The following is a 23,788-nucleotide window of genomic DNA, read 5'->3' as shown; positions in this document are numbered from 1 at the left end:
AATACTGGCCAAGTACTCCTTGTTTAAAATAAAATACTCAGGCTATGGAACAATTAGTTGTATTTACATCATTGCTCTAAAAAATAGATGGCATCAAACTATTACAAAATCCTTATCACTGGCAAATTAATATGCTTGCAGCCAGAAGCCAGCCTCATTTCCATCATGTTTGCTAAAGACCAAAATTTTCAAGATAACTGCTTTGATGGATGTTCTGCTTAACTTATGTTGATTTTTACAGTCCCAGAATTACAATGATATCTACTTGTCAGTTACATGATCATGATTATATTGTAATTTTATTGTTTAAATTATGCAAACATTATTATTTATTTCACTATCTATTTAATAATTAAAATTGGAAGAGGTTGCAAAACAGGCTGCAGAGCCTTCATCCTTTAACAAGTTTACAAATGCAACTGGGCAAGCCCTGAGCAACCTAGTTGGCATTTAATGTTCACCCTGCTTTAAACAAAAGATGGACTTCAAGTGGTTTTCCAACTGAGGGGATTCTGTAATGACACAATCCCAGGAAACAGCTTTAAGCTTCAGTGCAAAGGTAAACTCTTTTCAGCATTTCCATGGATGCAGATTCCTTGAGCATATTAATCTTGCTTAAGCACCTTTTTGAAGCACAAACTGCTGTACTGGGTTGGAACAAAGTTTCTTAGTGGACATTGAGAGAAGTTCAGGGAAACAACATAACAAAGAAGAGGAAGAATTATAATTTTCCAAGTAAATTGGAAACTGAAAGAACAATAGCAGTTTAAGGGCGTCCTGAAACAGTCTGTATGTGAAATCATTACACTTATTAGATAACAAAAGATTTCTGAGAATTTCTGGCAACAGCCCCTTTCAAAATCTACAGTACACCATATTACTTTGTTCAAAATTATTTCAATATTGTGTGTGAGAACACTCCCTCTAACCACCCTGTTTCAACATATTTTGTGTTGCATTTACTTCACAAGTCCATGTTGCACTGGATGCACTATGTATTGCAGATCAGCCAAGTGCCAACCATGCCCATTCCCTTCCTGCTCCCTGAGAGCCCATGGCACTTAGTGCCAGGTATCTTTTCTGACACCATTCTGTCACTCATTGGGCAGCACTCTCCTACCAGCATCATTTATTCTCTGGCTCACTTGTGCAGTATTAGTGGCCTAGCAGAACATCTCAGATAACAAGCAGTTAGCTGTACATCATCTGATCTCTCCCTGCTCCCACCCAAAATGAATACAGAATAATCAGGGGGGAAAAAAACCCCAAAAAACCAAGTAGAAAATGAGACTGCATCAAGACCTATCACTGTTTTCATAGATGCAATATCTAAACAGACCATGACTCTAACATGGGACAGAGGCAACTTCATGCAATATTAAAGTATTTACAAGGTTGGAAAGAATAACACATAGCTGTTCAAATAGGCACTGCTGCAAGACATGAAATTCACATGCTACACAAAAGGAGAAAGGGAAACTTCTTCACACAATATATGGCTGGCCTATGGAAATGTCTCCCAGATGATGCTGTAGATGCAAAAGGCAATTTGAAAAAAAAAAAATCACAGAAGGAATGCTGGAGACCAGATGAGTCTGCCAGAGAACTACCACTGTTCACAACCAGAGACCAGGTTAGTTGAGCTCTTATTTCTCAATTCTTACAGCTATTATATCACCATTCTTGTTTGATATTAATCATCGGTTCTAATGAACTCTCATTGTTCAAGTAAGAAACAATGACACTGATTCCAACTCATCTGTTTATAGCTATGCTTTGCACAGTTGGTAATCTGTTTAAAATTACTTCCTGCAATTTTTTAAACTGTCAGATGCTCTTTCAAGTAGCAAGGTTCTATTTATTTCTCACTATATTACTCTGAAGCTTGCACTTTTCAATACCTGCTGCCCCTCTCGCAGCTTGCAGTTTACAAAGTGCCCTTGTAAATTTTCTTAAGGGCCAACAGTTTCATTCCTCTGTCACTTAGATGAAATGCACCAGCCTAGTATAAACTGCAAAATATTTCTTGGGTTTGCTAAAAAAAAGTGCCTTGTTCTTTCCCATTGCCAAACATGCATTCAATTAAAAGAGCCTTTAAGGCCTCACCTCACCAGCTCTGTCCAGAAGAAGGACAGAATACACACTCTACATCCCAACTTTTTATCATGAGTTCTATCTATTGCATTGCTACCTTGAAGGAATACTCTCTAAAGCTCACTCTAAGGACACAGTTAATGGCCCAAAGCAGCACACTGGCCAGTCACAGTCTCACCCTTGCAGTGTTCCAGCCACTTCTACACATCGGCTCTTCAAAAGAAACATATGGAACCTCTTTGGTACAGAGCTTGAGGATCCAAAAAGAAACCACAATTTATTTGGGGTGTTCAAGTTAGGAACTTGAGGGTTTATTCTAGGAAGAATCTGAGCTCTAAAATAGCATGCTCCCAGATATTTAGCAATAATGATCTAGGCATTTATCATCTCCAGGCTTGTTGCAATTAATTGCAACGATGAATGAGGGCAACAATTCTAGAAACAATAAATAGCTCACAAATCACAAGCCTGTCTGGCTTAGTTGGCAACCTGACTGTGCTCTGCTCAGTTTTCTAGATCCCACTGGGCAAAGCAAACTTCAAAGGTTTGGTAGCAAATGATGAGGCCTTTTGTAACATTGGCTCGTGCTGCTTAGGAAACAACTGCTTTCTGAAACCATAGCTTCCTACAACCAGTCCTCCAGCAACAGACATAGCTGATTATCCATCAAGAGGGTAAAACAAAGCAGCCAGAATGTCTGTAGCTAGCCCATGGCTAGATGAAAAGCCCTAAACCAGGCAAATCTAACATCTTGGATTCTTAGATTCACATTTCCCAACAAAAACATTAGCAATAATGATAACAGAATCACATAAAATATGGGAAGAGCAGAGCTGTTAGGATGCCTTACAAAGCAGCAGACAGGCTGTCAAAGCACAAGTGAGAAACACCCACTCAATAGACCAATTCCTTCTACTCAGGATGTACCAGAACTGCATGATGCAGAATCCACTAAAGACCCAATGTGCTAACACCACATTGATATGAATGAGTCAATTTAGGAGAATATTGAGATGTCTGACTGCAGTAAATACTCTTGAGTCCTCTGCAGCATCTTTCAACATTTTTTTTTCTACAGAAAAATTTTCCCCCTATTTCAAAGGCTGATACAATTTGGATAGGCAAGAACTAACATTTAGAAAGTTCAGTGCCTGGCCAATCCAAAAGTCCAAGTTAAACTCTTTTTCTTTCAGCAGTATCCACACAGGTAAAAATTAGAGGTGAGAGCATTTCCAACACTTAAAAAGTCTTCACGCACCACAGGCTCCAAACAGAGGGGAAAAGTTATCACTGTCACAATGCACTGGGAAGTAACAGCTCTGCTTGTTTTCTCCACAGATTCACACTACCAAAAGCTGACTGACAGAAAGACTGTGGAATACTTTCTCATACTTCCTCAATATCTTCATGTCAAGAGTAAATGAGATACTCTAAATAAAATACACATTTATTTTGAATTTAACACAAGCCATAAACTGCTATGCATGGTTTAAGGACCAGCTGCTTGTAGAGAGAACATAATGCACCTGAAGGTAAACAAATGAAAAAAACAAACCCAAACTCTCCACCTTAATGTTCATGTTAACAAAATGTACTGAATATATTTGAAGTTGCAACAAGCCACGCTTGACTCAGACTCAGTAAGCTGGTAGGAAAACTTGCCAAGTCTGCCTGGCTTGCCAAGCTCCAGGGGTTTGTAGGGCTCAGCTCCAGCACTGCTATGAACAAATGGACCCACAGTTATTAAACCTCTTTTCTGGCTGGAAAAAAGAAATTTTTTCACTTTAACTATTACCTAGCTGCCAAAAAGCTGGAAAAGCTTATTTGTAACTCAGCTACAAAATATATACCTTTCTCCTAAGAAACAAGAGGTCCAATTTAAATGTAAAGAGATTCAGACCTAAGGCTGAAATCTGGGCTGATACATTGCCGTGCTTTGTTATAACAGATATTGCAAAGATGTGAAACTAGTAGGTACTGTGCAAAAAGAAACTGAAACATTGCAAACTGAAAGCTAGCCCATGTTTCCTGCCTTGAAGTGGGGTTGCATTCTTTAAATAAGAAACTCCACTGCTGAAGCACTCGATGCCAGCTGTGATGTGGGCACTTTGCCACTAGAGAAAGGGGAGAAGGGAATAAACCAGAGGTCAGCAAAAGCCAACAGATGGTAATACTTGGTTAATATTGACTTCAGCTGCAGGCAAACTGAGGATCTCAAGGTAGAACAGTCCCACACTGCTGTTTGGAGCTACACAGCACATCCACCTGCTCTAGAGTGTATTTTGAGAAAAGATCAAGTATTATTTTCAGAAAGTATTCCCACTTGAGCAAGTTGGAAGGCAATTTTAATTGCATTATTGCTTCATGCATAATTACTGCAAAATTAATGCCTGAAATAGTACGAACTAATTTATTTAAGCGCTCTAAGGCACTGGGATAGCAAATCATCTCTATTCTAAATGTGTATATTTATGAAGGCTTGATAATAGACAGCTTAACGAGTACTAGAAATGTTTTTCCAATTCTGCTAAAGGGCACAGAAAGCTAATGTAGTCAGGGTACCAACAATTGCCACAGGCACCAATTATAGCCAGACTGGATGCCTTTACTATTCAGAAATTAGTTAAATTCTCAAAATACCCTCTCTCAGCACACACACATTTTGCATGTTCTTACCAAACAGGCTGATTTACAGTTTGCCCAATAAAGCAGGTTTGTGTGTCTCCCGTGCAGTTCATTAATAATGTATCCTGATTTAAGATCTCTCATTACAGATGTCTCTCTCAACACCAAACTCTTATTTCTACCCAAATGCTTACAGCCTTAAAATAATCCCTTCATTAGAGAATGCACAGCACCAATTTTATAATGTAGGCAAAGTGTGTTAGTAATAAGATTTGACAGGGTAGGCATGGCTGTCTGAGACTCACTTCATTTGCTGAGGAGTATTTCCCTTGCTCCTTTTATTCCCCTCAGTGTTTAATAATTCTTTGCTGAAAACAGATCGATATTTTACAACTGAAAAGAATTTGCTCTAGGCCTGTGCACTCCAAACAAGTGCCTATTCAAGGTTAAAAATCATCTCCAGTCTTAACAATCATTTTCAAAGTTTCACGCTGCTTTTGTCTCATTAAAAACACCCTATGCACTGACTGCAATGCTTTGTCAGATAGATACTAGAGCAACCACTACAATAGAGATTTCCTGACTTTAAACGCTGATTTATTAAATAAGCTTGAAAAATAATCTTGAACATTTATTATTTTTCCTATTCTATTTTTTCTACTCCTGACTTCATATAGTTCATATTTCAGCATACTAAAGAGCACAGATTTTATCAGCTTCGTTTTTCACTGTTTACAGAAGAGGAATATGCAGAAAATTTTACACCTTCCTTATAAAAACAGTTTTTGTGCTCCTCTTCTCTAACTGATCAGCCACTAACATGCCTCCTGCAAAGCACAAGTAACACTCAATAGAGAGGCAAGGTCAGAGCAGAATGGAAGGGGGAGAGGACAAGAGGAGCCTCATCCCACACTTGGACTCACAATTCTTTCCATTTCAGTCCCCAGAATATTTCTGAAGACCTAAAATAAAGTAAGAATTAGCAAAGATCTGGGTTTTTTCTTCAGTGGTTCCCACTACAGAACAATTATGCTGCTTATCCCAGGAGTTTTGAACACTGTGATAAGATACCATACCTGCAAATGACAATGCAGCATACATCAAAAGACCTTGACACTAAGGCCTGCAATATTTGTCCCCACATACACTAATAACTGCATTGAAAACATGACAAAACACAGCACGCCCTGCCAGTGCCTTTTTTTTGGGTAGTGGTTTTCTTTTTTTTTTTTTTTTTCCCCCTGGAGTTCCATGAACATCTGATCAGTATGCTAAATTATCCTATCCATGTTTATGTCACTGGTAAAATGAAGGCACAGCCCATTATACCACATCGTTCAGAGCTCTAACACAACTTGGTTTTAAGACCTTATGAAATCACATAGAGAAAAGGCAGGCTATTTCTCCACCTCTCTTGGTGTAAAGTATTACAGGGACTTAATATTTGTCTAGCACACTAATTGCTGCAGAAGCATGACTATGATAATGTGATTAGAAATGGCCTGCCCTGCCAAAGGGCAGATGTACTTGTCAAAAGATGTGGTTAAATTTAGCAACTCTTCATAACGTTTCCCTTTTACAAATATAGGCAGCTCGATTCTGAGGTTATTCTTCATCCTTCCTTAAGTTTTCTGAATAAAGCTGACACTGCTACACTAGGATTTTCGTACATATATATGGGACACCCTTGAAGTCACAGGACTCACATAGTAACTTGTCAAAAAAAGAATTAATACCCAGCATGGTTCAGTCAAGCCCTACCAGGATGCAGTTTCAGTCTATCTGCATGGCCAAAGGGGTCTAAACCCATAGCTACAGCAAACCTGCCACAACTGATGATGCTGGGAATTTGCATCATTATTCTACAAAGTACCCAGGGTGTCATGCTCTGGCTGGGAGTCAGGCTGAGAGGAAACAAGGCAGGAGCTTATTGTCCACGTCCTCCTCCCACTCCCAGCCTGGGGAATGAGGAGGGCTCAGCTGCTTGGTTGGCAAGCTGGGAACATCGCGCCAGGCCACACTGTCTGCTGCTGAGCAATGGAAACTCGTGCTATGGACTCCGAGTGCCATCAGCCTTCCTTTACAAAGCTAACAAATGTAAAGACAGGTTTCCACTGACATGGACATCATCCTTATGCACACAGCAGCAGTGACTACAGGGTTGGAGTCAAATCAGGCACGTTAACATGTCTTTGGGGGGGCTTATTTGGTGGGTTTTTTGCCCCTTGGATTTACCTAATCAACTTCTTTAACTGCCCTTGAGTACTAGCACATCACTGTGGAACTGAGAAGTACAATATGGCTATTAATAGCTTACGGTATCTCCTCAGCACATAATCATGACAGACTGGTCTTGATACAAGTCTCACAACTGTGTAATTGACCCATATCACACACACAAGATAAGGACATGCTACTATATGGTTTTAAATGATCTGCTGGCTTTTCTGAAGCTATGTGGTATCTTTAACCACTGATAATATAACAGAAGTGCCTTGGATTTGTTATTCCTAATTTGTTCTCTAGTGCTGAAATAAACAAATGAAAGAAAGAAGTTTAACTAGTTACATTGATAAGTGAGAAAACATCAGCAGTTTCAGGTAACTTATCCAGCTGAAATTCTGCTAAGCACTTGGAGACTACTAAGAAAATACATGCCCAATAGCAAGAAAAGCAGTATTGGAAATAGAAGATTAGGCAATTGTGGAAGAAAAGATGCTAAAACTATAACCCAAGTAAGGGCAATGGAAAGAAAGCAGAGAAACAGCTACAAAAACCATCAACCAGTCTGGTACCGATGTAGAAGCAGAAAGAAAGCCAACATAACACACAGCACTCCATGACTGAAGCCTGATAATACCATGAGTCAAAAGTGAGGCTGAACACACCAATGCTCTTCACACCTGGGATATGCACTAGGGCTCACTGCAACCTGAATAAAACACATCACCACAGAATGCAGCAACAAATATTTCCACACCTCTCATCCCAAAGCAAAAACAGATTGAGGCCAGGAGCTATGACACTGATCTAGCTCCAGAAATAAGCACAGAAAATGCAGCACACGCCCCCATTATCAAACATACTGTGTATTGGGGAAGGGGAGAGTGGAAGTGGAGTAAAGATTTTTATGAATGTAGAAGTATTAATCCCTTAGGGGTAAAGGGTATCAGGATGGAGCAGGATAGGTATTGAATTAGAGAAAGAAATGTTTAGAATGGTATAATTCATTAAGAAAATGGTAGTACTTTTGTTCTTAGTTTCATTCATTTCATAGCATTGTCTAGCTGGCAGTTCCCATTTAACCTACATGTAGCTTAACAGAATTACCGGCCCGCTCAAATGCATTCTTTTATACCTGCATATGACACAATGAGCAACAGGATAAAAAGTAATAAGGAAATTAATATTCATTTATTGTTGTTAAAATATAGTTGTGCATTCTTATTTCCTGGATATGAACCTTTGCAATGTGTTAAGTAATCAAAATTATTTTAAAATTTCCAAGGAAGAGATGCAATCTGTACTGACTGAATAAAACTGAGAGTGACCAAGACCCTGACTGTTATTATTCAGCTCCTATTTTATAGGACATTTCACTTCAATTCTTTCCCTTCTTACTTTTATTTGCAGAAGTCCCTTATGTTACAGTTATAAATGCAGCTTCACAGACTTTGCTTTTCTTGTCATCACATAAAGGAATCCTTCTGCAGAGCTGCTGAATTAAATGTAATAGGAGCAGTTCTGTAGCAAGGTCATTTTAGGTCTGGGACTGCAGTCCCCCTAGGATTCCCTGTTATGGCTACGTGAAGGGCCAGGTTTCCCTTGCAAGTCTGTTTTTCCCCCCTTCCTCCCTATGAAATAAAATTCAGTCTCTGTAAGACCTTGAATTAAGCTACTTTTATCCAGGAAGTTTATATGAAGTTTCCTGACAGCTTGGAACCCAAGAAAAATAGCAAAATTAGCAACAGAAAAGCCAGACCACTACAGAAACTGTAGCTCATCTTCTGTCATACTGACAAGAGTAAAACCTTTACAGGGTAATCCCAGGAGCAGCCCATGTTTCTCATTACCCACGACCCTATTAGCATTTCAGCACAGAGACAATATTCTAACCCAAAACCACTATGACACACGATGCAATCTGAAAAGCTTCCCGGTACTTTCATTGCATTTGTTCCATTTTTATTAATACATCCATTTTCTTCGATGTCAATGGGGCAATCTAATAATAGACAGGACCTAACATTTTGTTTTGTACACAACTGCTTTTAAATATGCTACCTCTTCCCTTAAACTTCAAAACTAGTACAACAAAAAAATCTGTCTCCTAGTCTCCTTATGTCTCCACTCATGTAGAAAATACATACAATATTGGTAACTTAAGTCTACATTTATTGCTTTATGTGCTGGCAAAAGCTAAAAGAATTGAGTCCTAAACATCTTTTGCCAAAATACACAGCACATTGTAAACACGTGCAATCACTTCACTAGTAAATTACCTATTGATGTACTTCTTACTACAGAAATAATGTTTGAAGTTCTTCAGGAAAGTGACTAGCTTGCTTTCCCTGCACAATATACAAAGAAATTCTTGGGGTGTCTTTAAAGCATTTGCTGTATCTTCTGATCGAGCTGTGTACAAAGAAAAAGAAAGCTTTTCTTTGCTGAGAAAAATACTTTAGAGAAGAAAAACCTATAAGCTCAAACACAGGAGCAAAGCATTCACATGATTCCCAAATTCAGTCTAAGATTTCATGACGTGGCTTTAGGAAGGCATTGCACATTCACTCACGACATCAAGCACACAGAAAAGACTACTTCTTTTTATAAATGTCTCTCCTTCAAAGGCTGGGTAATACAGCAGAGACTATGGCAGACTGATGATGTTTGCTACAAAGCAGTTCTTACTTTCACAGTATTCTGCAGATTTTTTACCAGAGAGAATTAACTTGTACCATCACCTCCTTGCTGAGTGAACTCTTCAAGACAAATGACCATCAAATTGCCCCCAAACATGGGCCAGGGATATACATCTGCTTTCTCTTTTTAACAAGTTCCTCAAAACCACAGGAAGATTACACACAATGAAAGTCTGAGTAGACACTCACAGGAATGAAGTCCATAAATGAGGTTTGAGCTTTGGCAATGCTCTAAGGACCAACTCTGAGAATGAAGATGCATTTGTCATCTTTTACACAACACAAAAAAGAAATATGATGAAAGACTAGCAACAAGCTTACTTAAAAATTAGCAAATACATATAAACCATAAAACACTATTTGTACAAGACCCCAAAGCTATTTTGGATGCCAAATGAATTTATAATCCAAGTAGAATTTCCACAAGCTAACTAGCATAAAGAAAACAAGTGCTGCTAGCTTCTAATACTGCAGAAAATGGGAGGCAGGGACAAGTGTACAGGAAGCACCCACACCATGATCCCTGTGGTCTAGGTGCAGTACACATCCCTTCTACTGCTCCAACAGCAGCTGCACTTCAGAACTAGAGTCAGGTGCATAAAAGTACCTGAAGAGTACAAGAAGGAATAAACAGATGTGATCAATTTCCAAGCCAGATGAATTAAATGCAGGGGAGATGTATATTTATTCCCTCTTAACAAATTATTGGGACAGTGAATTCTTCAGAACACAGCACAGACTCCAAAAGACATTCTTCTGTATGGAAACCATGTATCATGCAAAAACTTGTCCAACTAAATAATAGTTATGGTTTCCCCCTTCTTGCATTCTCCCTTCACTCTAGGTAGGGGCAGAACACATCTCTAGAAAAGTAGCTCTCCCAGGTGCAGAATGTAGCCATTCAACACTTGAATGAAGACGCAATAAGACCGTTAAAAAAACCCCAAAGGAACCCCAAAAACAAAACCACTTAATGTAAACTGAAGGTAACCAGACAATAGGAGCAATCAGCTGGATGAGGAAAGTCCTGTTTACGTCATATGCAATACAGAATCTTTTCTCCTTGGAAGCATGTATCAGTGTTCCCAAGGTCTCAGTGACTGGGGAAAGGGCTCAGCTCCCTGGAGGAGCATCTCAGTTCCACCAAGAACTGCAAATGCTAACTTAGCATAAGAGTCACAGCCATTCAAACAAACGAGCTGATCCCACCCACATGCCTATTTTTAAAAGCATATACATGCACTCCAAGCCCTAGCAAAGAGTACGAACCATATCATCTCCAGGTTCTCAGTATCTGCAAATATCCAGCTCTGTGGATTTTCCAGGTCTCCTGTGCCTTGCCTATGAAGTAACCTTCACAGTTCTATTCCTTTGTGATTTTCTTGTTTCCTCTTAAGCCCCTGTAAAAGTCCTGCAATAGTATCTTGTTTTAAATACAAATTAAGCTGCAGCTTTATCCAACAGAATGAATGTGAGTTGATGTTACATGTGCCATACTGTGAACTTGCCACATCAAATGAATGCTCTTTATTTGCTGAACATGTGCTTTGTTCTTCGTTTTTATAATCATGGGATACTCAAGAGTTGCCAGTACTCAAAAGGAGTCATATAAACTGATTTCTTCAGCATCCTGTTCTATGAAAAAATTTGCCCAAAAGTAGACCTGGCAATTCCTCACTTCTGGTTGCATCGCCCCTTACATCTCTGGTTTCATCTCTTAACAGTGGACAAAAGGGAAAAGCTTGTATGCGCTTCTATAGAATCCAAGTATTTGTTTTCTTGCTGGTGGTCTGTTTCTTGGTATCTGAACTTGAAGTCTGGAAACATGTGAAATGATTGCATGGTACTTCTGGGGGCAGGTGATTTCAGCTGAAAGTTGAAATTTCGCTCTGTTTCAGAAGCATAAAACATATTTTGACCCTAAAGAGGGCATGTTGAATGTGAGGTAATTTAGATGATTAAACCCAAGCTGTAGCCTTTACATTAGGAAATATTTCCTAAACCATCAAATCCTCTTTCCCTCAAGAGGAAAATATTGAGTAGTATTCAATTAGGACACTGTTGTATCTGAATAAAAGGAACATGTATTCATGCTAGAACCTGATACTAGTAAGAGAAACAAGACACAGGATAACTCGCCAGGAATGATGGAAGGCACCAAGGGCCAAACATTTGTATGTCAGCACCTTGCAAAGGTCTTCCAGCCTCATGCAGCCCAGGAATTATTAGTGTCACACACACACTGGCTCTAAGGTTGGGACTTTTCCTCAATGAGTTATTTTCAGGGGAATAAAACCTCAACTTTGAATAGCAACTTCTGAATGACAAGATCAGTTATGCAGGTAACCACTTGCCATCTTAAAATGATCTGAAGACCCAACATTACAGCAGTGAAAATGGATTGGCTACTATTTCTGGGGATTAAGCAAGATGAAAAGAAAAGCTTTGGGTTAAAGACATTAACTGTATTTATAATTTACCTGGAAAACACATAGTTTACTAAGGGAAGAGAGTCTGACATGTAAATTCTGGGTGTATTTCTCCACAAGTGGTTGGATGTGGTTGCATGAAGTGGTACATTCTCTCTTGTTAAAATTCAGTGACTGAGACAGAACCCAATGTAAAGTGGTTTAAAATTTCTCCTAATATTTGACCAGTGCAAGTATAATAACAAGCTTTCCCCCCACCTTTCAACTTTCAGAGCTAAAGTCCCCAAACAGTGAAGCGAAAGCTACTTCTGACATCCTCTTTCCCCTCATATAGTCATCCAAACTATAAACAAATGTTCCCTTGCCTGCCATACGGACTTGTCTACACTAAGAAGTTACAGTGGTTTAACTGCGATGTGATTGTAAATCCACTTAAATTGGTTCCAAATGTTCTGTGAATGCTCTAAGCCTGATTTAAACTGATATGATAGCCCAGATAGTTTGTTCCACAGATTTAAAACCTGCATTTAAAATTGAATTGATTTTTGTGCTGCAGTATGGAAGACAAACTTAAATGAAAAATCAAGTCTGTTGTGATACTCTATTTAGAGTTGAAATGACTCTTCCTGAGAAAATGCTCCTGAGAGACTGGAGGCTGGGAGAGTCCTATGCAATACAAGGCTGGCTTACTTTGTTCAATTCTAGGTGGGTCTCTGGTGTCTTTTGAGGAAGCAATAGCTATGCTGTGTTTTTCAGTCCTTCCAGAGAGCTGACTGCCAGTCTCATAGACTTGTGTCTAACAAGTCTAACAGGCTTGTGTCCACACTGCCCAGTGTCAGCAACCTGGAGGAATAGCAGGTTGACTGTCTTGTGGCCTTTGTGTGCTTGTGCTGAGTAGTCCAACAGCGTGGAGTTTTTTTACAAAACTTAAAAGGGCTGGAAAGAATGAGGTTTTTGTTTGTAGCATTAGTGAGGTCTCGTGTTGTGGATAGAGTGCAAGATAAGAGGGTATTTGAGGGTACTAAGCCTACCAACATGATTTAAAGGCCTACACATATTGAGGGTGACAGTTCTCAGACTAGCTGTGGGCCATATGTAGCGAAAAACATTTCACAACTTAAATGCTTTTGCCCTTAGATAATCTTTCTTATGTTTAGATTAAAAGACTACTTCTCTTACCTCTTAGCACCATTGTTTAGCAAAAATATTTTTCCCCCATCCTGGCCCCAAAAGATTCGGGATACCACTCTATTTCACATATATTGGTTATCAGCCCTATTTTCTAGGTAGAGTTGACAAAAATCTTTTGTTACACCAAAGTATTTCATATTGCCAACTAATCAGCTTTTCGACATGTTGAAATTTGTGGAGAGGCAATCCCTCAACTTTGACTCACTGGTGTCCTGTTCATAATGTTCTTTTCCCGTCTTAGCCAGGTAGCAATAAACCACTGCACTATCAACTGCTGCACCACCTTCTGCTTCATGTAAAGGCTTGCACTTGAGCCCAGTGTTTTGAACCCACCTAAAACTCACAGTCAGAAGTTCTGGGCTGCCCCCAGAAGTACAGTGCAATCATTTCACATGTATCCAGACTTCAAGTTCAGATACCAAGAAACAGACCACCAGCAAGAAAACAAATACTAGGATTCCATAGAAGCGCATACAAGCTTTTTCCCTTTTGTCCACTTGCAGAGACACAACCAGAGATGTAAGGGAAGATGCAACCAGAAGTGAGGAATTGCCAGGTCTACTTTTGGGCAAATTTTCATAGAACATAGTGCTTCTCTGAAAAAATGGTTATATGACTCCTTTTGAGTACTGGCAACTCTTGAGTATCCCATGATTATAAAAACGAAGAACAAAGCACGTGTTCAGCAAATAAAGAGCATTCATTTGATATGGCAAGTTCACAGTACGGCACATGTAACACCAACTCACATTCATTCTCTTGGATAAACCTGCAGCTCAAATAATATTTAACACAAGACACTGTACTCAAAACTGCTGTGTCAGATTTCCCCCAAAGAACAACAAAAGAAGAAAGAGAATATTGGTAGTTATAGGTTTTAACTGCACACAGTGTTAAGGTCTCTCACATAAGATGCAGCACACAAACCTCAGAAAAGTTCTTTTTCATTTGTATGGACATTTTAAAACCTTTCAAGTTTACTTCTAATACAGCAAAATTATTCTTCTCAACACAGCACTAGATTTAGAATTATAACCAACAATTTCAATGTTTTATAAAGCAGAACCATATATCGTGAAGTAAATCCACTGCCACAAAAGAATTTGTACTTTGGCTAATTAAAAAAAAAAAAAAAAACAAACACAAAAACCAACATTCAAAAGTACATCACAAAAGCACACTGCAAGCTATTTCTCACAACTGAAAGGTCTTCTTGCCATAGCCATTACAGACATACTTTACTTAGCCTGCTCTGCATGCTTTACCATCAACATGACAGAGAGGTTACAAACAAATTATAAAGATTCCAGTGTTCCAAAAAGCCACCAAAGACAGTTGTATCATAGCAAAGCAAGTAACTCACCTTTTCACAACTACATTTTTAGCAATTCCTTCCATACCTTATACCAGATTAAGACAAAACAAAACTTTTGATAAACTGATAACACTTACCTAGCTGACACTACAGTATAGAATATGATCAAGTTACTTATCTTTATGGAAATCTTAAAGTAACCTCTTAGCTACACACAGCTTACTTGTTGGCATTTGAAGGCAAAACCAAACCTTGCTCATGAAGACCTTTGTCTAGGAAGTAGTTAATTAGATCATCTTCCTCACTATTAAGAATATTTTTTAATATTAAGGTTTGAAGGTTCTAAAAAGTGTTACTAAGATTACTATCTTCCTGTCGGCATCAAAATACAAAAGACAGGGAAACCGCAGGGTTTGCACCTCAGAAAAGATGTGTTTTTTTCCAATCCTGACACCTGGACTCTATAGAAATTCACCTGAGAATAAAGGATCCAGCAAAGAGAAAGCACTTCCTCTATTCTACAAAAATTAGGATCCAAACATTCAGATGGGTACCCTGTGAGAATTTCTGAGAAAAAGTAAAAAAAAAATTGAAAAGTACATGGGGAAAAATGTTAAAATACTTAAAAAGGAAAAGAGCCTTGTGCTTAGCAGTGGTTGCTGCTGAGAGTGAGGTGTGAACAGAAGCTTTTGGCTTTTTTTTTTCCCTTTGTTTTTTAAGTAAAGCCGACTCATAAGCCTTCTGCAAAGAGTTCTATAGTTGAATAATTTAGCCCATGGATGATGCTTTATTAATGGCATGCTTCAGACATTATCACCGGAAAACTGGATAGAAGCCCAGATGTCTGGTTTAAGACCATTTTTATTTCCTGCATTTTCAAAACATTGCATGGGGCTTTAGCTGCACGATTCAGACAAACTTAATGAGACTCATGCAGCTATGCCTGCATATGTTGCTTTGAAAATAGAGAAGCACTTGGTTTGGGTTCTGCTCTTCTAAAGCTCTCCCTGGAGTGATTTAAAGGTGTTTTTTCCTCTCAGTCTTTTCTCTAAAGGTCTTCTACACTTTACCTCACCATGTCTGACAGATAAAGAGCTGAAACTTTGGACACCTCATTTTTTTGAAGACTTCAGTATTCTGGCCTTGTGTGGTACTGTAAAACCAAACAGCAAACTGCCAGGCAATTAAATTTAGCCCAGTGTGTCACTGTGCTCAATTTAATGGCAATGGGTTACTTCAAATCAGAACAATGCTGTGGGCACTGAGCAGAGTTACAACTTTGTATCAACATATGTCATTTATTAGGATTGATTACTGCTTATTGTAAACCATTTTAATACCCATATATGATCAAACGTAATATAGTTATTCAGGTTCAAATCAAAACTTCAGTATATATATTGTATTACACACCACACATCTCTATTGGAAAGCCATGACGTAAATTGTACATTAAGGAAAAAGAGAACCATACATATGTATAATTTACAAGCCATTTAATAAAATAATTTTGCTATATTGCTGTTGATAAGCTATAAAAATAATAGTTTTACTGCATTTTCACTTTTTCAAATAGTGGAAAACACAGATTTTATGATTTTATTTTATTTTCTTTAAGCATGAGTGTTAATCTTCCCCTTTCTGAGTTTATGAATTGGCTGCTAAAGCAAGGGTTTGCCTCAGTCAGCTGGCAGTTGGAAATCTGCCTTCAGGTCCAAAGAGATTAAATCTGATAAAGATTTAGGACTTCACTCTAACCTCTCAATTCTGCAGTGACATTGCAATAGAAGAGTAAAGTGGAATATGAAGACTCACTTTGACATTTTCAGTGCTCATATTTTATAGAAAAAAAGATACAAGACACCATGTAAATACTTAACTTTGCAACAAGTTCTGAGAGAAAGAGAAAGCAACACAAGTGAAATTGCTTCAGGGAAGCCTTGACAAGAAAACACATAAATATTGTGAAGAAATAAGATCACCTGTGGTAGGCCAGCAGGAATAAACTCAGAGAACAAACAGCTGCAGCACAAGGCTCTCTTTGCTTCATCTAGGAAAGACTGACATGTATACCAACAGTAATGATGTGTAAGCTACACTTCTGAGCTGTATTCATAACCTGTGTGATAATTACAAAAGCCATGACCCCCTAGAAAACATCCTCCAGAAGTTCAGAGATCCTCCTGATCCTGACCAGTGGCAACATGATAGAGACTATCACAAGCATGACAACAAGCCTGTAGGGCTCACTACCTTCTTGTTGGCTTTAGCTGGAATGATATCTTCAAGTTTCCTGCATTTCCTAAGACCTCCTGCCCCGGGCTCTAGAGAGACTCATTCTTACTAAAAACGCACACACAGTACATCTTGTGTCACCCTAACAACAATCTGTCATCCTTCAGGAATTCCCTAGTTGCCAGTTTTGGATATTGTCCATTATATTCTTTAGCGCACTGAAAAACTATGGAATAAGATATTTCTATATTCAGGTGCATTAGGCTTTTATATTCTTTATGAAAGAGACTGGGTTCAAGCACATATCCAAAAACAGAGTAGAAAGAAAGGCAAACAGCCTTGAGAGATAATTGTCACCAGTGCACAGAAACTTGAAAAAAGTACGAAATTGCCCCAATTATTTCCCTCCCAATTTAAGTGACTACAGAAAACAAACCATACTGAAGGTCAGTTTTCTGCTGTCTACCAACAAGACAGCCTTTTGACAAAACTGTATTCCAATATCAAATTGATATAATCTCAAAAACATGCACATTTCCTAGTAAAAAAACCAAAATGCAGTATCTTCAAGCTCTTCCTCACCTTTATATCAGTAATTTATTTAAACTTTATATTACTATGTAAAGCAGGTGTCAGTACAACAGGGAAGTGACCATAAGTGACTTGTTGCTGCAAAAATTGTCATTCTAGGAAAAGTGGAAAGAGTGAGATGGCTGAATCTTTTCACTTTCTTTTCAGCAACACTAAGTTCGAACATTTTATACCACAGAGGCAATTTATTTAGCTGCATCAGATTAATTTTCCTTAGGCTACAGATATAATTTACAAGATTTTATTAATATAATAATTCTTGTTTCAGATTTTGGTAAATAACCACCACAAATTGAAATACTGAAAATGTTAATAGCAATATGCTTGTTCCACACTATTCCTTTTAAATTTTCATTAGCAACTAATTTCTTTTAAAGATGAGGAATACTGGGAATTACCAAGTCTGACACACTGCAACTATAGTCCCCTGTTGTACATACAATGGGGATTTCAAAATAGTTTGGGAGCAGGTTTAAGCAAGAGTAATGCAAACATAGAAATAGCTCCTCTTTAGAAATACAAGGACACAAAGAGATATGTGCATCCAAGGGATTCAGTTCAAAATGCTTTTCAGGAAATAGCTGAAACTCACTAATCATTGATAGAATATGCTAAGCTACTAATTCTCAGATGGAACTGCGCTGGACTTCAGCTGTTTGAAGCACCAAACAAAGACCTGTATGTCTGTTTAAATTTTGGTACTACTACCACTACAACTTGCTTGGTTTTTTTCCCCCTGCTCCTCTTCCCCAATATAGTGAAACAGCTGTGACTGACAACTTTTATAAAGGTACCTTTCTGCTTCACAGCAGACATTAAACATTTGCATGGCTGGTAAAGCAAGACACTTTCAGGTAGTGCACACACAAACATGCATATTCAATTCAGAAAGAAGCCTTTTATGATTTGGAAGGAAAAAAATGTACGACTGTGACAGAACAACGTGTATATTTCTATGACAATGCTTTAAACCTCCCACTCTCTGATGTAGTTGCCATCAGTCTCAGAGGATATAGCAGTGAGCACCTGAACAGTGCTGGTATTACCCCAAATTATTTTTCAGGACTTCCTAGAACAGTTTGGCAAAACTTTCAAGTACTTCAGGACACTGCTGCACGAGCCAGGCACTCAGTGGGGAAAGTGTACAACCCTCAAAATTTACACCAGCTCTGCAAGTGTTAACAAGCAATAGTAAGACTTATTAAATTTTATTTTTGCAGTGTTTATCTCACAAGATTGCTGTCAGTACCAAACTCCACAAGATAAGGTCGGGACAATTTAATATTTGCAATGGAAGCAGGAACTATTTAAATGAAATACGACAGCCATTTTGTAGGATATCATTCTTCATATACCGTTAAGCAGGCAGTCAACTGCCAAAGCTGCTTTTTGAAATGAGATACATACTCACTACAGGAGTGTGTGACTGATGCCAGTGGGGGAAATAAATGAAGCCTGGCAGGTGAAGTTCTGTTTGTCCCCATTTATTAGAATTAAATAGTAATTGCCTCTGTTCAAACAGAAGAGAGCAGACATTTGCTGCCCACCAGAGTGGCTTCCAGCTATACCTCCAAATGGAGAAATATGATAATTAAAGTTTTATCTATCTTCATTATTTTTAACATGACAGCAGATGTAGGAGTACTGCTAGACTTTGTATTATAGAAATGTATGCAGCAGCAACTTTCCTTACAAGTGAGAAACTTAACCATGGGCTCACAACCCCAAGTGGAGTTTATTGTACCCACCACTTGTATCATTTATTGCTGCTTTGGAGCTGTAATAAAAATGTGCAGATTTGCATTTTCATGGAAAGCAATAACAAATTTACTAATGAATCTCAAGATACCAGTGTGGGTAAAGGGAGCACCTAAAACTTCACATGACACGATTCCCCACTGACACATCAGTAAAACAAGTAGGAAGACAGAATCAGTCAACACAACCCAAACACCCACCCAAGAAACCAGTCAGTCACCAACACTCAGATTCTGATGAAGTCAGCTACATGGAGAGTGTCAGGCAATGACCAGGGAATTCTGCTGAGTTTCTCAAGAGGAGAGCTCTCCGGAGAGTGTAATTTACTGATCTGGCAATCTGCTCTATAGGGAACAGAGTCACACTAAAAAATAAAAAATTGAAATCAAGCTTTTGGGCAGACAGACTTCCATGCTCATGGGTAGTTCTCAGTGAGCATGGTTATCCTAATAGTGAGCAGGCATAAGTCTCAGTCACTAGAAACAATGGATGTACCAGCAGTGTATTTGGGTGCCAAAATCAGCATGCTAAAAGTTGCATTATTCTGTGTGTTATCCTTTTTAAAATGTGAATAAGGTAAAGATTTAATTGCTAAAGACACAACAGTCGTTCTCCTTAGGAAGGGAGGAAAGTTAAATGGGAGAGCTTTGTGCCTATCCAAATGCCACCTCCCCTCCCCCCAACCAAACTGGGCTTTACAAACCCACAGAGACCCTTCACAGACCACCAACACACACTCCCCTTCCTTCACCAAGTCCAAGAAAGGAACGCTTGCCAGGCTTACTTGTAACTTTTTACATTCCCCAAAGCCAAATATGTAAGGATTTCCAATCCTAATCCATATTTTAAAATGTTCCACTTTCATTCTCATGCCTTCCCTACAATGCTTTCTCAGCAGTATCAGTCAGATTGAAGAGAACAGCAATGCTCATGTCTGGCATCCCTTGAAGCACTGTCCTGGTTTTAGGTAACATTCCTGCTTCTTCCCCTAGATTTACTGCTCCTACCCTCTTATTTTAACTCAGCATAAATCAGGGGCTGCTTAAAAAGTAGTAGTAACTGCTTCCAGAAAAATAAAGTCTGTCAGAACTTTCTCTGTTATCATTTTATCACTCCTCCATTGCAGAAATAGCCTGTGCTTCAGCACAAACCAGGTACTCCTTGTTGCCCAGATGGCCTAACACACATTCTTCAAGATTTCCACATACATACAACCCCACAAATCACACACCATAAAATCTAGTAATCGTGCATACATTTTGCTAAAATGACAGCCTCTGATGCAATCTCAGTTTTGAGAGATCACAGCTCCTTTATGCACATCAACAGCATGCGACTGACACAGGGAAAGGTTTTTGTCTTCAGATATGTCTTTGGGATCAACTGCCACTTTTCAACTTCCTTCCCTCCTCCTCCCCAGGTCTGTGTTTGGATTGTCTTTGAGTAAAAGATACCCTGACAGCCCAAAATGGAAAATTGGTACATTTTAAGTTCCCAAGCAGTTGTGCCATGGCAATTACTAGGGATATAACAAAAACCAATTCATGCCCTTCATTTGCACTACCTCTCCAAATTTTTTGTGTTTTCTAAAGAAACACATAAGCAAAGGCTCTCACCTTACTAAAATAACATGTCAAGTCTGACAAAAGTCTATACCTCTGTCAGAAAAGCTGGTTATTTCTCTTGTCCAAGGGCTCCTGTGTACATCAGGAAGCTCATCAGGCTGAATTCTAACCTTAAAGAGCCCATCCTGCAGCTGTGCAAACACCAATGCCTTGGCAAGGAAGAGAGGAAAGAACACACCCCAGGGGAGACAAGAAGACCAGACTGCCTTTTTTAATGGAAGTAGATGTTCATGTTGGATTAAATCACAGCCCAGTTGTGGATTCAAGTGATGGTGAAAGCACAGCCCAGTGACAGGTACAGCAACATCCATGACACAGCAGGAGGGACTGGGACTTCCTAAGGGAAGTGGCACCTTAGAGGTGAGCACTGTGCAAAGCTTCCAGTAGAGAAAGCTGCTGGACCCACTGCAAGAACACAGCGTGGTGCCACCAATACAGATTGCAGCAAACAAACAATGACTAACAATGCCACTATAGAATCCACAGCTTGAAATTTCCTAGCTATCATGCATTTACATATTCAACAACAGTAAACAAAAGAAAAACAGGAAAACGTGAAGCAACTCAACAGTCTATCCCTATACTATCCATGAATCAGGACATATTAATGGGCATAAACACATTTCCAAGTATGTCATTTTTAAAGCTAATGAATACAAGGTGACACAAAGCTGAGTGTCACGTCACTTTGCTGCTCCAGACACCTGTCACTCCTTGGCAACAACGGGGAGAAAAGGTCAAGACACTGTCAGCAAAATGAAAAGGGAGACTCACTTTTCTACCAAAATTGAACTTGACAGAGACCATCATCACAAATAATGCTGAGAGGTTCAGGTGTTACTGACCACTGAAGGCTGAAGCTTATGCTGCTATTGAGCTGTCTATGTATTTTAGTCAATTACCACTAAAAAATCAATCTGCATTGTCAATTACTAGCAAAGAGAGCCTTATTTGGGGTTGGATGAGAAAACACAGTATTGGTTTTCTTCTTCTAACATACAGTATTTATGCAGTCCATAATGTATACTTTTTTTTAAACTCTGCAGAAGCTAGGTACAGCTAAGGATAATATATTCCATCTCCTCCCTTTCCAAATGCATTCATGCAAAAGCAATTAAGGAAAGAAATCCAGCAAGAAGAAAGAAAGCAAAATAATCTTGTCACGTTTAAAAGCTGGCAGACCAAGTTTTGACCTTCTTTACTCTTCTGAGAGCAGAAAGCCACCAGTGGTTCTTCATAGCTTTGTCTTGATGCAACAGAAATAAATTGTAACATACACCCAAACATGCATCAAGAAGGCTTAGCTCTTGTTTTGCCACAGAATGGGCCCCTCTGCCTTTTGGGGTATGGTTTTGGGGTTTTAGCTTAAGCTCATGATTACTGACATTTATATTCCACATTTATGTATACCCACAAACATGCATTAAGAAAATGGTTGTCTCAGTCTTTAAGTATTAGTTCCGAATCTCCTCTCCCTTGTCTAACACAGATCTCATTACAGTGGGCTGCGAATCCTGGCTCAAAAAACCAAAAAAACCCCACTGAATAAAGGATGCCTTTATTTCACAGCAGTTACACTGAAATTGCAATAGATCATGAAAGGAATCAGGTTCAAAATAGTGAGGAAAAGGAGAAGTGACAAGACAACATTATGAATTATCAATGGAATATCAGGGGCAGAAGCTACAACTAATTTTTGACACCTCAGTAAAGAAAACTGGATAATTCAAAAGTAATACTATCAGTAAATGGTGTAATTTGCTATTTCTAGTGTATTTTAACATGTTCTAAATGATTTTGTTGAAAAGAGATAGAGATGTAAGGAGTTACAAAAAACAATTACTTCCTAGAGCACAGAAATAACCAGAAGCACTCACAGGTATCTGCAAGGACCCAACATCTCAGTACAGAGGGGAATGATAACGTGTTTTGGACAGGTTACTCAAAGCTTTCACGCCTGCTGTGGGCTGTCACACAGGCCAATGCCTCCCAATGCCTATTCAGTTAAGTGACACAGGATCCCCACATTGGAAGGGAGACTCCCAAGGGCACTGAGTGACAACACCTTTTTTAATGCCCCTAGCCACAGAGCTCTCTCTTCTGACCTGGCATATACCCCTTGGGTCAAATAAAGTCAAACCACTGAACTGGTTTTACTGGAGAAGAGGCTGTAAAAGGACATTTGAAAGCACCACCTGTGCTGCTCCAGATTTACTCTGCATACTGATCATGGGAGACATAGTATAGTTTTTACCTCTGACCCTGCTACAGTAAAAAAGAATCATTCAAGACTGAGAACTTGGGCAAACAAACACTCCAAAGCTATACTCTAGATTTTTTTCTTTGACAAACTGAGATACATTTTATTTTAAATCCTTCATATGCGTTTAAACTAGGTTACAGATGCCTTTTATGCATCCCAAGATAAAACAATCTCTAGTGGTTAATTAGTGATACTGGATAGAGGTATTTTTATCATTAGTGCTCATCCAAGTAAAATGGCAAAATTATTTGCTAGCAGCATTTAAAAATGGAATCTGTATTCAGTTAAATTTGCTCTCTGCCCTAACTTCTTTGGGTCATGAGCATATAAACCCAAGAAACCTCAAAATAATCAGAACCAGCTCAGTTCATGATACATATACTGGAAAGAAATTCTATATTCCAATAATTTGGTGACCCTACACTCCTGAGTGAGCATTCAGAAAGATTTTGGAGTTGTCTATGAAGTGGTATTAAGACACCAGGAGTTATTAATTGATTGATTGCATGCATCTGTACTACAAGGACTCCCTAGAAAATCCGATCTTTAGAAACCTACTCCAGCAGCGCCTCCAAAGATGCCAGAAAAATGCCCTTATTAACAATTAGAAAGGAAAAGTTGCCAATAAGACTGCTGTTGGTGCTCAGGTAAAATTAGCTTTTTTGCTTAACTTGCCAAGAACAAAGAGGCAAAGTATGAGCAAAATGCTTCAAGATGATAAAACTGAACACAAAACAGAA

The 23,788-nt window shown here is 38.8% G+C and overlaps 1 protein-coding gene across 1 annotated transcript in view; it reads right to left on the bottom strand.

Annotated features, from left to right (window-relative positions):
* The window catches only part of ATP8A2 (ATPase phospholipid transporting 8A2), a 314,236-nt gene that overhangs the window by 110,259 nt on the left and 180,189 nt on the right, over positions 1–23,788 (bottom strand). The gene's annotated exons all lie outside the window — the stretch shown is intronic.

This window comes from Melospiza georgiana, chromosome 2 (genome assembly GCF_028018845.1).
Source record: "Melospiza georgiana isolate bMelGeo1 chromosome 2, bMelGeo1.pri, whole genome shotgun sequence".
In the NCBI taxonomy this organism is placed as follows: Eukaryota; Metazoa; Chordata; class Aves; order Passeriformes; family Passerellidae; genus Melospiza; species Melospiza georgiana.
The sequence above is the reverse complement of the archived record's forward strand: the minus strand, read 5'-3'. Positions and strand labels throughout refer to the sequence as shown.